This window comes from Rhinolophus ferrumequinum, chromosome 19 (genome assembly GCF_004115265.2).
Source record: "Rhinolophus ferrumequinum isolate MPI-CBG mRhiFer1 chromosome 19, mRhiFer1_v1.p, whole genome shotgun sequence".
Lineage (NCBI taxonomy): Eukaryota > Metazoa > Chordata > Mammalia > Chiroptera > Rhinolophidae > Rhinolophus > Rhinolophus ferrumequinum.
This window is the reverse complement of record NC_046302.1, coordinates 3486196-3500440: the sequence shown is the minus strand read 5'-3', so window position 1 is coordinate 3500440 and position 14245 is coordinate 3486196. Positions and strand designations below refer to the sequence as shown.

At 38.8% G+C, this 14245-nt stretch overlaps 1 pseudogene; it reads right to left on the bottom strand.

The window, feature by feature from the left end:
• Nucleotides 1–7450: 7450 nt before the first annotated feature.
• On the bottom strand, nt 7451–9239 carry LOC117011853 (heterogeneous nuclear ribonucleoprotein H2-like; annotated as a pseudogene).
• Nucleotides 9240–14245: the final 5006 nt, after the last annotated feature.

The following is a 14245-nucleotide window of genomic DNA, read 5'->3' as shown; positions in this document are numbered from 1 at the left end:
CGAGGGAGAGGGTTTGATGAGCACCCAACTCACTGACTTCTTTATCTTGAGGCTGGTTCTCAATGAGCCCCTGTGAATTCTTGCTGGCAGGCATTGATGCTGGAGTCCCCAGCTCCTCAGGGGTCCAGGAGGGAATGCCCTGAAGAAGCCCCACCCTTCTTGGGCTACCACTCAGCTGCCAGGTTTTCTTGATCTAGTGGAACAGGTCTAATCTCACCAACCAGAAAGCTCTTGTGTATGCTTTCTTCTATGCCTCACCCTCCATCTGGCTCAGTTCCTCCCAAGCCCTCTCATATGGACTCCCAGGAACTACAAAAATAAAGACACTCCTTGGTCCAGAGCCAAAGAAAATTCCAGCCTGCTCTGGAACCTGGATTTCCCACTGAAGACTCCATCACCAAGGGGGCCAGTACATGGAAAACTGCTTAAAAAGAACACACAGATCCCTGGCCACAAAAGAATGAGTTTTATTGCCCTAATAATTGCAGCACTGAATCAGCTTCTTAATTCCACAAAAGGAGAATGATGACTCAAAGCTGAAATTCCTTCCTCTGAGTTATTTGAGAGATTGAGCCAAAGCAAGGGCAAGCACAAAGGCCTGTGGTCCCTGACATCTCTCTACCAGTATCTGGACAATAGGAACCATCAATGGTGGGAAAAGATGATTTGAGGTGGCAAATGGATAAGCATATCACACTTCAATAGTTATTTTTTATTTTAATGTATATAGAAACAAAGCTATGTTAAATCCATGCTTTCACAGGTACAATTGCTTAAAATGAAAGTTAAAGGGATATTTGAATAGTTAAAAGTGAGTTGATTAAACTAAGATATTAAAAAGTCAATTTATAGGCCCTTGGAGGGAGGATCCCAGGTGGGAGAGTAGATAAAACACTGTGCTTGTCTCCTCCAGTGAGCACATTAAAATTACAACTAAATTATAGAACAATCAACATGGAGAACTATCTGAACTCTAGCTGAACAGATGTTTTATAACTAAAGATATAAGGAAGAAACCACATTGAGACTGGTAGGAGGGGTGGAGTTGGAACAACTCCCACATCTGCTATGGCAGCTGATAATCAGGAGGGATATTTTGGCTGTGGAGGTCCCCCATGCCACTGGGGAGCCACACCAGGCTTTTCAGAGTACCAGTGTCAGGAAGAGGAGCCCCAAGCAGCTCTTGGGAATCTGTGAGCCTGAAGCGGTTCCTGGCAACAATGTTCTCTGCATGCTTGCAGGGTGGTCACAGGCCAGTTACTGGCATAAGAACTGAATCTGCATTAACATTGTACAAACCACCAGTCATGTCTCGTATCTCACTTGAACTCCATGCCATGTAGCTAGTGCTGCATCATCATGGGCACTCTCAGCCAGCTAGTGTTGCATCGCTGAAAGCACTGTCAACACCAGGTCAACCAGCCAGCACAAACATCTAAGGAGCCTCTTTCAACAGCTGGGCCTTATGGGTAGCTGGTGGGTAGCAATAGGCTTAGGGGGACCCGGGTTTTTTGCTAACCTGCCTCAAGCCCACTATTGGTGGCATCAGGCCTCAGTTTACAGCGAGGCCATCCCCACATGCCTCCAGGTTGAGCACAGGCCGTAGCCAAACACATATAGCTTCAAGGCAACTACCAGGTAGCCACAGGCTGGTAACAGGCACGGCTGAAATTGCCCTGCATGAAAGTCCCACTCAAGAGACACCAGAAAAGGCCACACCAGAGTATTACCTGGTTAGCCCCATAAGCAACACACCCAAAGAGAGGTCTCAACAGGCACAAGAGCCCATGGGGGCAAATCTCCTCTAAGGGGTCAGCCCCCACAAAGCAGCTCATATACTGTGGTCATAGCCAATCCTCACAGTTGCTCACCTGGGAGTCAATCCCACCTACTGACTCACCAAAAGCAATGAAGTCTCAACTACAACAGGAGAATATACACAACAAAAGGGACACTCCTGAAACACACACACAGGAGATTAGGGAGACTGTGCAGTTACACTACATAGGACACATACTAGATAAGGCCACCCAGCAAAGACTGAGAGACACTGGATATCTACTTAATACATCTAAGAAAACTCAGAGAAGCAGCCAGAATGAGGAAACAAAGAAATATGTCCCAAATAAAAGAACAAGAGAAACCTCCAGAGATGGCACTAAATGAAACGGAGACAGTTATTGTCATGTAGGAGCCTACCTGTCTGTCCCCTCATACCTACCCCTAAAGAAAGGAGAGTCTGTGAGACTGATCCTTTCAGGGACTTTGCTTCACCTTTGTGCTTACACCTTATGTCTCCCTGTTTGGCCCCAAAGGATGGCTGGTTAGTCTATGACAGGTAAGATTCCTCAAGGAAGGAAAAACCTAAGCCGGGCACAGTCACATAGGGGCCATCTGGAGAACTCACGGGGTTGATAGATGTGGGCATAGACCCCCATCTTCCTCTGGCTAAGGAGAGCTTCTGCCTCTGTGGCTATATTCCTTCCCCCAACCTGCTTGGGAAGAGATTCAATGATGTGATAACATCAGTTCTCCATCTACTCATATCAGTAAGTTTCAGCATAAACGTTTTGTTCCTTGGGGAGGTACATACATCCTGAGTCTTACGGTTTTGTTGCTTGCAGGCAAGGATAACTTGTTTGAATCAGTTTCCTAATATAATGTATTAAATTCACAGACCATAGAGAAAACAATGTTACTTCCTTTTGTGTACATCAGTAAAAGCCAAAAGGTGGCCCGATTTGGGGCTCTCAGTCCTTTGAGGCTGTGAGACCCTTGGCCCCTAGTGCATAAATCTCTTGACTTCTGTTTCTTTCTTAACCTTTCGCTGCCCATTCTCGTTCTCTCACTGCCCGTGTTGCACTGGATGCTACAGGCAACGAACTACCAGAGACAGAGTTTAAAACACTGATTATAAGAATGCCTAAGGAACTTAGTGAGAATTTCAACAAAAAGGTAGCAAGCATAAAGAAGGACATAGAAAACATGAAGAAGAACCAGTCAGAAACAAAGAATACAATAATTGAAATGAAGAATACACTAAAAGGAATCAACAGCATATGAGATGAAGCAGAGACTTAGAAGACAAAGTGGCAGAATACACCCAATCAAAACAAAAAGAATAAAGAATAAAAAATAATGAACACAGCTTAAGAGATCTGTAGGACCACATCAAGCACAACAACATTCCCATCCTAGAAATACGAGAAGGAGAAGAGAGGGAGCAAGTGATTGAGAACTGATTTGAAGAAATAATGACCAAAAACTTCCCTAACCTGGGAAAAGGAATAGACATACAAGTACATGAAGTGCAGAGTTCTAAACAAGATGAACCCAAACAGGCCCTAGTCATAGTTAAAATGGCAAATGTTAAAGACAAAGTGAGAATCCTAAAAGCAAGAAGAGAAAGACAGTGAGTTACTTACAAGGGAGCTCCCATGAGATTATCAGCTGATTTCTCAATAGAAACTTTGCAGGCCAGAGAGAGTGGCAGGAAATATTCAAAGTGATGAAAAACAAGGGCTTACAACCAAGACTGCTATATCCAGCAAGGCTATCATTAAAAATTGAAGAAGAGATAAAAAGCTTCCTAGAAAATAAAAAGCTATAGGAATTCATTACCACCAAACCAGTGTTACAGGGAATGTTAAAATGTTAAGCAGAAGAAAGGAGAAAACACACTAAGAAAGACCAAAAATGCAAATAATAAAATGGCAATAACAATGTACTTATCAATAATCACTTTAAATGTAAATGGATTAAACGCTCCAATAAAAAGACATACTGTATTTCCCCAAAAATAGGACCTAACTGGAAAATAAGCCCTAGCATGATTTTTCAGGAAGCTCATAAGTCCTACCCCAAAAATAAGCCCGAATTAAGATCATCAGCCAGATGGACACATTTAGTATGTCCATTGCAATACATGACGGACGTATTGAATCATAAAATAATAATATTAATATACAATTTAATATAAATAAATAATATTATTGACATTAATACTTAAAATAAATGACATTATAAATTATAATTAAGTATTTGTAAATAACCAAGCAGGTGCCTTTGGAAAAGAGGTAAATTCCTATGTAAACAGAGGAACTCAAGACTTATTGCTGAATGAACAATTGGAGTACAGACAAAACGCACGAATAACGTGCGCACTTGATAACGAACAGACATGGTTGTGTCTAATATGAATCTTCATAATTCAATACATCGTGTGTTGTAACAGACGTACTTAATGCACTCGTGTGAAATAAAAAAAAACGTTTTCTGAGTTTTGGTACCTGCAATTTTTCATCTCTTTTGTGTGGACCATCATTCTTAACTGTCATAATTTTTGTTGTCACTCCTGTCTCATAAGTCTTCAATTAACACTTCATTTAATGGTTTATTTAAAGGGAATAATATTTTGACCCCCAGACAAGATGAGTACAAAAAGAAAGAGCTATTCCGTTGAGTACAAGAAAGGAACCATGGAGAACTCCCGAGACACGAATCTTACTGCTTTCTGCAAAGAGAAGAAGTAGGAAGTCCGAAAGTGGTGAGCAGAGCACGATAACCTCAGTCAACAGGTGGACGAGGGAAATGCTCAGAAGCGCAAATGTGGATCAGGTCGGCAACCATTACTTCCCAAGCTGGAAGACATCATCTGTGAATGGATTGCTGACAAAGACTTTGGTTCTGTGTAGGGCGGATATTCAAGTATTTGCCCTTGAAATGGCACCATCGTTAGAAATATCCCCAGAAGAATTCAAAGCATCACAACACTGGCTGGATGGCTTCCTTCAGCGATATGAACTGTCTCTAAGATTGACAACACTGTTCAAGCTGGAAGATGCTGTAGTTGTTAAATGTGCACTTGCATTCAAGTCCTTTGTTGATGGCATCGACTTTTCTAAATGCCAACTCTCCAACATGATTGCTATGGATGAAGTTGCAGTGTGTATGGGCCAAGGATCTCAAACGACAATTGATCAGAGGGGTGCCTCGTCAATCTACATTCCCTCCACTGATTACGAAAGTGCACGTGTTACCTGTATTTTGGCAATTAGTCTGGATGGAAAGAAAGCCCACCTCTAATCATTAGTAAGGGCAAGAAAGATAAGGTTGAACATGTTTCAGGCATTTATGTTCTTGAAACTGAAAAAGCCTGGTGCACACAAGCAGTTATAAAGAAGTGGGTCAATTTAATGCTGCCACTTGTTCTGCAAGGTGGCCAAAGAGGTCTGCTAGTCTGAGATTCAGATAGCACTCACTGTGCTAAAGGCATGAAGAACTTCCTTGCAGAAAGAAGAATAGATCAAATAATGATTCCCACAAGAATGACTGTCTATCTCCAGACTCTTGATATTGTAATAAACAAGCCACTCAAGGACCATTTGTGCATGGAAATCAATGACTACAGTGAAAATAGAATGGAGACAAATCAGCATGGAAACTTTGTGAAGAGGCCTGCAAGAGGTCATGACTTGGGTGAAGAATTCATGGGATAAAAATCACTGACAGCTGTGTTGCCAATGTACTATGAGCAGGCTACATGGATAAGAAGTGCTCATTTAAAGACAGCTTTATTGCTGGACATGAGAGATTGGGGCCAACGGTTCTACCGAAATGGAGTAGCAAGAAATTCAAGCCAGAATTCATGGTTTGGAGAGTTATGACCGTGTTCCAGAAGAAGATGACAAGACTGTATTTGAATAAATGTAGATTTTTGTACACGAATAAATGAATAAATGTAGATTGTTGTAACATGAAAAAATAGACATCCCTTGAAAATTAGTCCTAATGTGTCTTTTGGAGCACAAATTAATATAAGACCCAGTCTTATTTTCAGGGAAATACAGCAGGGTAGCTGAGTGGATAAGAAAACAAAGGCTATGCATATGCTGTATACAAAAGACCCAACTCAAATCAAAACACACACACACAGAATGAAAATAAAGGATGGAATAAGATATTTCATGCAAATGAAAAGGAGAAAAGATTTGGGGTAGCAATACTTATATCAAACAAAATAGACTTTAAAATGAAGGCTATAATAAAAGACAAAGAAGGGAATTACAAAATAATAACAGGATCAATCCAACAAGAGGCCATAACCCTAGTAAATATCTATGCACCTAACATAGGAACACCTAAATATATAAAACAAATAGACTGACACAATGACAGAGATCACTAGTAACAAAATCATAGTAGGGAACTTCAACAACCCCACTGACACCAATGGACAGATCCTTCAGGCAAAAAAAATCAATAAGGAAACAGTGGCCTTAAATGACACATTAGACCAGATGGATTTAACAGATATTTTTAGAGCATTTCACCCCAAAGCAGCGGAACATATTTTTTTTTCAAGTGCACATGGAACATTTTCCAAGATAGACCACATGCTCGGCCACCAAACAAGTCTCAATAAATTTTTTTCCCTAGTTTTTAAAAAGGAAGATTTATTTAACAAGTTTCACTTAGTACAATACATCTAATGGAAATCACAATACAAGGAAAGATTTAAATCAAAGCTCCAGAATTTCATACAAATGACATCACCAAAGTCCTGAAGTATTGGTATTACATCTCAAAATTGTCCCAGACCTAGATCTTAAAAAAAAGAGAGAAACTAAAAGTGTACGCTTATGTGCCTTACTGGATAGTAAACCAAAAAGCTAGAATTAAAAGCATGCCAAATTTGAGTCATAGACAGAGATCCTATATTTGAATTTCACAGAAAAGTATGTTTCTCAACATGCATCCAAAGTTTTCAATGTATTGTGGTATGAGAGCAACATTTAACATAAGTGTAACTGCTTTAACCTAAATACACTTACTGCTTAGGTATACTCCTACAACAAAACTAACTTGAGGAAAGCTGAAAATTGTTTTAACAGTTATGGTGAATACTGAACTGTTATTACATCCTAGATGAATGTCAGTTTTCAACATTACTGAGCCTGAAGTCTGAAAACGATCTTACTTCCATTTGACAGTAAACACAGTAAGCCTGTGATGCAAAGTGTTATGCTTAATCTTTGCTTTCTTGAAAAAAAAAAAAAAAGAGGAAGAAAGCAAGAATGCAAGAAGGAAAGAAAGAAAGAAAGAAGGAAGGAAGGAAGGAAGGAAGGAAGGAAGGAAGGAAGGAAGGAAGGAAGGAAGGAAGGAAGGAAGGAAAGAAGGAAGGAAGGAAGCAAAGAAGAAAGAAAGAAAGAAAGAAGGAAGGAAGGAAGGAAGGAAGGAAGGAAGGAAGGAAGGAAGGAAGGAAGGAAGGAAGGAAGGAAGGAAAGAAAGAAAGAAGGAAAGAAAGAAGGAAAGCTGAGCAAGAGTGATCAGAATCAGTATTTTACCATTTTACCAATCATACTGGACGTGCTAGACATCCCTCCCATTCTATTCAACTCCCACAAATGCACAGATTTTGTGTAGTAGCTGTTTAGTGCTCCTTTCCTACCTATGCAAGGTTTGACTGATAGTCACCGGAGTTTTCCTGCAGAACTTGATCATATCCACTCTTACTGCTCTGACCACCATAACCGTTTCTGTAACCACCACTCAGCTGCTGGATAGCAGGACCTCCATAACTAGACTGGTGGGATAAGCCCATCCCTTCCATCATTTGGCTACCATAAGCACCACCACTTGCCCCTGCTGTAGAATTCATAAAGAATTACATAGCTGTGATCATAAGTCTCCCCACTTGTTCCTACAGTAGAATTCAGGAAGAGCTCCACATATCTATGTTGCATGTTGGCTTTGTCTTTTGCCATAGCTTCCACAGCATCTTCATGAGCAGCACATTCTACATCTTCCTTACCAGTAATTCTGCCATCTGGCCCAATTTCAATGTGTACTCTCATGGGGTTAAGAGGTGAGAAAAAATTGTAAATATCATTCTCAATGTCTCTGTAAAGTAATCCCCTCATGTATACACAGTGCCCTGTGGTGCTCTGGAAACTGGACACACCGTCTCCATATATATGATCAGACATTCCTGAAAAATAGTAAATGAGGTCTCTTCCAAATCTATCAGACCCAAAGCCATATCCAACATTATAGCCACCATAGTCATCATAGCCTCCATACCGTTCACCCTGACTTATCCTTTCAAACTCAGATCCTCTGCCAATGTTGTTATACCCTCTTCTAGCCCCTGGCCTATCATAAGGACCTGGCTACTGCATAGCCATGAGTTTTTAAGGCGGGTCATAGTGGGTTTGGACTTCAGCTCAGATACTCTTAAAGATTTCAATGTACCTGTGCCCTATTCTTTTCCTGTGTTTCTTTAAGGCCTTTTCCACTATCTCCTGTGAAGCAAACTGCACCAAAGCCTTCCCCTGTGCTCTGCCCCTGAAAGTCCACTGGCAATGTCATCCCATTTGGCACAATTTCCAACCCTGAAAAAAACTGAACAATCTCCTCCTTGCTACAGCCAAATGGGGGTTCTTTAAGCTGTATGAAGCCATCATTGGCAGTATCAGGATTAAGGTTTCCAGGCTGGAATTCCTGCCAGTTCTCAGGAATTTTTTTCACTTTCCCATTCCCGAATCCTGAGAAAAGTTGGTCCGGAAATCGGGAAAATCGGCTCCTTGAAACCAGTAATACCCACAATGGAAAATAAGTGCACTACTCACTGTGTATCTCTTAGACATTTTTCCTATTTATCGCTAGGATTTCCAGGTGGGAATTCCCACCTGTTCTCGGGAATTTTTTTTTCCTTTTTCATTCCTGAATCTCAAGAAAATTTGGTCGGGAAATCAGGAAAATAAGCTCCTTGAACCAAGGTGGTTGGTAGTAACGGCCATCACTTTGTGGAAATGATTCATAGTGGAGAACAGAAAACAGTTTATATCTCAAGATTCAGGAATGGGAAAGTGAAAAAATTCTGAGAATGGGCAGGAATTCCCACCTGGAAACGCTAATCAGGACTTTTTGGACCTGTATGCTTCAACATCCAATCCATTTCAACAGTGTTGGACTTGAATATTTCAACATATCTGTGTCCCATGGTTTCTCTGTCCTTCTTCAAAGCCAATTTCATTCACTTCATCTTCTGATTCAAGTTCAACAAATGCTTCACCACTTGGTCTGCCTCCTCTGGTGTAGATGAAATGAATACCTGATCTACCATTTTGGATTTTGCAATCAGAGAAGAAGTGCATCACGTCCTTGGCTGAGCAGGACCAGGGTAGGCCCCTGACCTTCACCAAGAATCCCTTCCTGCCTTCCGTGCTCAACATCATGATGATTGTTAGGCTCTTGGTGGCAAGCTTGGCTCAATGCAATTTCAATGTAGCTCTAACGATACCAGACAATTTTCCTCTTTCTTCCCTCAAACAGCTATAGCAAGATGGTAGATGAGTAGAACTACTTCTGCTCATGTAAGCGATTGCTCATGTGAGCACCTAAATCATGTGAAATCTCAGTCATGTGAGCCAGTCTTAATAAATTTAAGAAGATTAAAATCATATTAAGCATCTTCTCTGACCATAGTGCTATGAAACTAGAAATCAATTACAAGAAAAAACCTGAAAAATGCACAAACACATGGAGACTGAATAACATGCTATTAAATAATGAATGGGTCAACAATGAGATCAAGGAAGAAATCAAAAAACATCTGGAGATAAATGAAAATGAAAACACAACGACCCAAAATCTATGGGATGCAGTGAAAGCAGTCCTAAGAGGGAAATGCATAGCAGTGCAGACCTACCTAAAGAAACAAAAATCTCAAATCAACAGTATATTTTTACACCTAAGGAAACCCAAAAAAGAACAGCAAGATAAGTTCAAAGTAAGTACAAGGAAGGAAATAATAAAGGTCAGAGCAGAAATACACAAAATGGAGACCAAAAAAAAAAAAAAAAAAAAAACCCACTACAAAACATCAATGAAACTAAGTGCTGGTTCTTTTGAAAAGATAAACAAAATTGACAAACCTTTAACCAGACTCATCAACAAAAAGAGAGAGAAGATCCAAATAAACAAAATCAGAAATAAAAGAGAAGTGACAGTAGACATCACAGAAATACAGATTAAAAATATTAAGAAATTACAATGAGCAACTATACGCAAAAAAAAAAAAAAAAATTGGACAATCTGGAAGAAATGGATAAATTCGTACAAGCATACAATCTCCTAAGCCAGAATCAAGAAGAAACAAAAAATATGAACAGATGGATTACTACCAACAAAAGTGAATCAGTAATCAACAAGCTCCCAACAAACAAAATCCTGGACCAGATAGCTTCTTCACAGGTAAATTTTACCAAACATTCAAAAAGAGTTATCACCTATTCTCTTCAAACTATTCCAAAAATCCAAAAGGAAGGAAGGCTCCCAAGCTCATTTTAATTGACCACTATTACCCAGATCCTTAAATCAAACAAAGACGTTACAAAAAAAGAAAATTATAGGCCTATATCTTTAACGAACATAGATGCAAAAATCATCAACAAAATATTAGCAAACCAAATTCAGCAACACTTTAAAAAGATCATACACCACAATCAAGTGGGATTTACTCCTGCTATGCAAGGTTGGTTCAATTAATGTGATACACCATATAAACAAAATGAAAAATAAAAATCACATGGTCATACAAATAGATGCAAAAAAGCATTTGACAATCCAGTATCCATTTTTGATAAAAACTCTTAGCAAAGTGGGAATAGAGGGAACATATCTCAACGTAATAAAGGCCATGTATGATAAACCCACAGTAATATCATACTCAATGAGGAAAAGCTAAAAGCATTCCCCTTGAGATCAAAAACAAGAAAAGGGTGCCCACTTTCACCACTTTTATTCAACATAATATTGGAAGCTTTAGCCACAGCAATCAGACAAGAAAAAGAAATAAAAGGCATCCAGATTGGAAAGGAGGAAGTAAAATTGTCATTATTTGCAGAAAACATGATACTATATATAGAGAACCCCAAAGATTCCACCAAAAATCTATTAGAACTGATAAATGAATTTAGTAAAGTAGTAAGATACAAAATTAATATTCAGGAATCAGTTGCATTTTTTATACACCAATAAGAAACTATCATAAGGAAACATTAAGAAAATAATCACATTTACAATTGCTTCAAAAACAATAAAATACTTAGTAATATATTTAACCAAGGAAGTAAAAGACCTCAAAAAATTATCAGACATTGAAGAGAATAATTAAAAAAGACACTAATAAATGGAAATATATACCATGCTCATGGATAGAAAGAAAATACAGTTCAAATGTCCATGCTATCTAAGGCAATGTATAGATTCAAAACAATCCCTATCAAATTATCAATGACATTTATCACAGAATAGAACAAATAATCCTAAAATTTGTATGGAACCTAAAAGACCCTGAATAGCCACAGAAATCTTGAGGAATAAGAACTAAGGGGGAGGTATCACTCTACCTGACATCTAATCATACTACAAGGCTATAGTAACCATAAAAATAGACACATAGATTTTTATAGCATAAAGATAGACACACAGATCAATGGAACAGAATAGAGAGCCCAAAAATAAATCCATGGTTATTTAGTCTATGACAATGGAAGCAAGAATTTACATTGCGGTAAAGACAGTCTATGTAATAAATTGTGCCGGGGAAACTGGACAGATACATGCAAAAAAAAAAAAAAAATGAAACCGGACCACCTTCTTACACCATATACAATAATAAACTCAAAATGGATTAAAGACTTAACTGTAAGACCTGAAACCATAAAACTCCTAGAAGAAAACATAGGAAGTAAATTTGCAGGCATTATCCTTAATAATATTTTTACTGATATACCCCTTGGGCAAGGGAAGCAAAAGAAAAAATAAACATGTGGGACTACGTCAAACTAAAAAGTTTTTTCACAGTGAAGGAAACCATCAATATAACAAAAAACTTTCTACTGAATGGGAGAAGATATTTGCCAATGATATATATGATAAGGAGTTATTATCCAAAATTTATAAAAAACTCATACAACTCAACATCAAAAACAAAACCCAATTAAAAAATGGGTGGAGGACATGAAGAGACATTTCTCTAAAGAGGACATACAGTTGGCCAACAGACATATGAAAAGATGCTCAACATCACAAATCATTAGTGAAATACTAATAAAAACCACAATGAGATACCACCTCACTCCTCTCTGAATGGCTATCATCAATAAATCCACAAACCACAAGTGCTGGTGAGGATGTGGAGGAAAAGAAAACATTACACTGTTGGTGGGATTGCAAATTGGTGCAGCCAATATGGAAAACAATATGCAGGTTCTTCAAAAAATTAAAAATAGAACTACCTTATGACTCATCAATTCCACTCCTGGGTATTTATCAAAAGAAATCCAAAATACTAATGTGAAAAAAATATATGCACCCCCATGTTTACTGCAGTACTATTCACAATAGCCAAGATATGGAAAAAACTGAAGTGCCCATCAATAGATGATTGGATAAAGAAACTGTCGTAAAAATATACAATGGAGTATTATTTGGCCATAAAAAATAATGAAATCTTGCCATTTACAACAACGTGGATGGACATAGATAATATTATGCTATGTAAAATAAATCAGACTGAGGAAGACAAATACCATATGATCTCACTTATAAGTGGAATCTAAAGAACAGAATAAAAGTAAATGATTATAATGGGGCTGTTCTCCTTGGATAGACCACTGTAAAGAATTATACTAATCATTCTTTTTTCCTTCCAAGTTTTATGTATTTTAAAAGAATTATAACTCTAAAATACAATCATTATAAAGAAGTGTTTAAAATGCAGTTAAGCATTATGAAATAAAAACGTAACACCTGAAATGCCAGCATAGCAGAGATAGTGGATGGGGGGCGGGGGGTCCACACTGTGAGGGATATAAATGATAAACACCTAAGAAACAAAACAAAAAAACCTCATAGACACAGACAATAGTTTAGTGGTTACCAGAGGGTAAGGGGGGTGTGGGGTGGGAGATGAGGGTAAGGGGAATCAAATATATGGTGATGGAAGGAGAACTGACTCTTGGTGGTGAACACACAATGTAATTTATAGATGATGTAATACAGAATTGTACACCTGAAATCTATGTAATTTTATTAACAATTGTCACCCCAATAAATTAAAATAATAAATTAAAAAAAAAAAGCAAAAAAAAAAAGTAAATGAACACACAAAGCAGAAATAGATTCAGAGATATAGAGAAAAAACTGATGGTTGCCTCATGGGAGGGGGGTGGGGATTGGGGAGAAAGTGAAGGGATAAGAAAGTACAAATTGGTAGTCACAGTATAATCTCAGGGATATGAAATACAGTATGGGGAATATAATCAATAATGTCGTAAAGATTATGTAGGGTGCCAGGTGGGTACTGGAACTTATCAGGGGTATCACTTCATAGACTGTGTAGATTCCTGACCACTGCACTCTACACCTGAAGCTGAAGTAGAATAACATTGAATTTGAATGTCAAATACACACACACTCACACACACACACACACACACACACACACACACACACACACACTGGGGGTGCCAAACAAATGTATACACATGACTTGTATTCATCTTTTGTTATAGCTATATATTAAGTATTACAATTTTAATACAGTTTTTTTCTTTCTGAAAATGTATATACATTTTTGGCACCGTGTGTGTGTGTGTGTGTGTGTGTGTGTGTGTGTGTGTGTGTGTTCACGAGATGTAAGTTACAGCATAGGGAACATAGTCAAAGGTATTGTAACAGCTATATATGATGTCAGAGAGGTAGTAAATTGGGGGGGGTTATCACTTTGTGAAGGGTGTAAGTGTCTAACTATTATGTTGTTTTATACACCTGAAACTAAAGAAAAAAAGAGGTGCCCCTACAAAACTGACTGTGAAACACAGTGGGGATCCCAACGATTCAGGTGGGATGGAAGGGTACAGGAAACCCAGACATCCTCCTACATGGCTTGCGCAAAGACTCATTCACTTGCAGGCACTTACCCTGGGCTCTGGTGGAGGGACAATGACTCAGAAGGCATCAGAGACACAGGCGGAGAGACAAGGCAAGGATTAGAGGAACACTTGCCATTTTCCCTGTGTAGAATCCTCCTCCCATGCAGCCAGCAGATGGGCACCAACTTTCCTATATTGAGGCCTCCCCCACACCCATGGCCAAATCTGAATCTGACTTGGACTGATGAGCTCCACTCACTCCACCATAGTGACTCCCTGGGACCCTGCACAACCCACCTCAT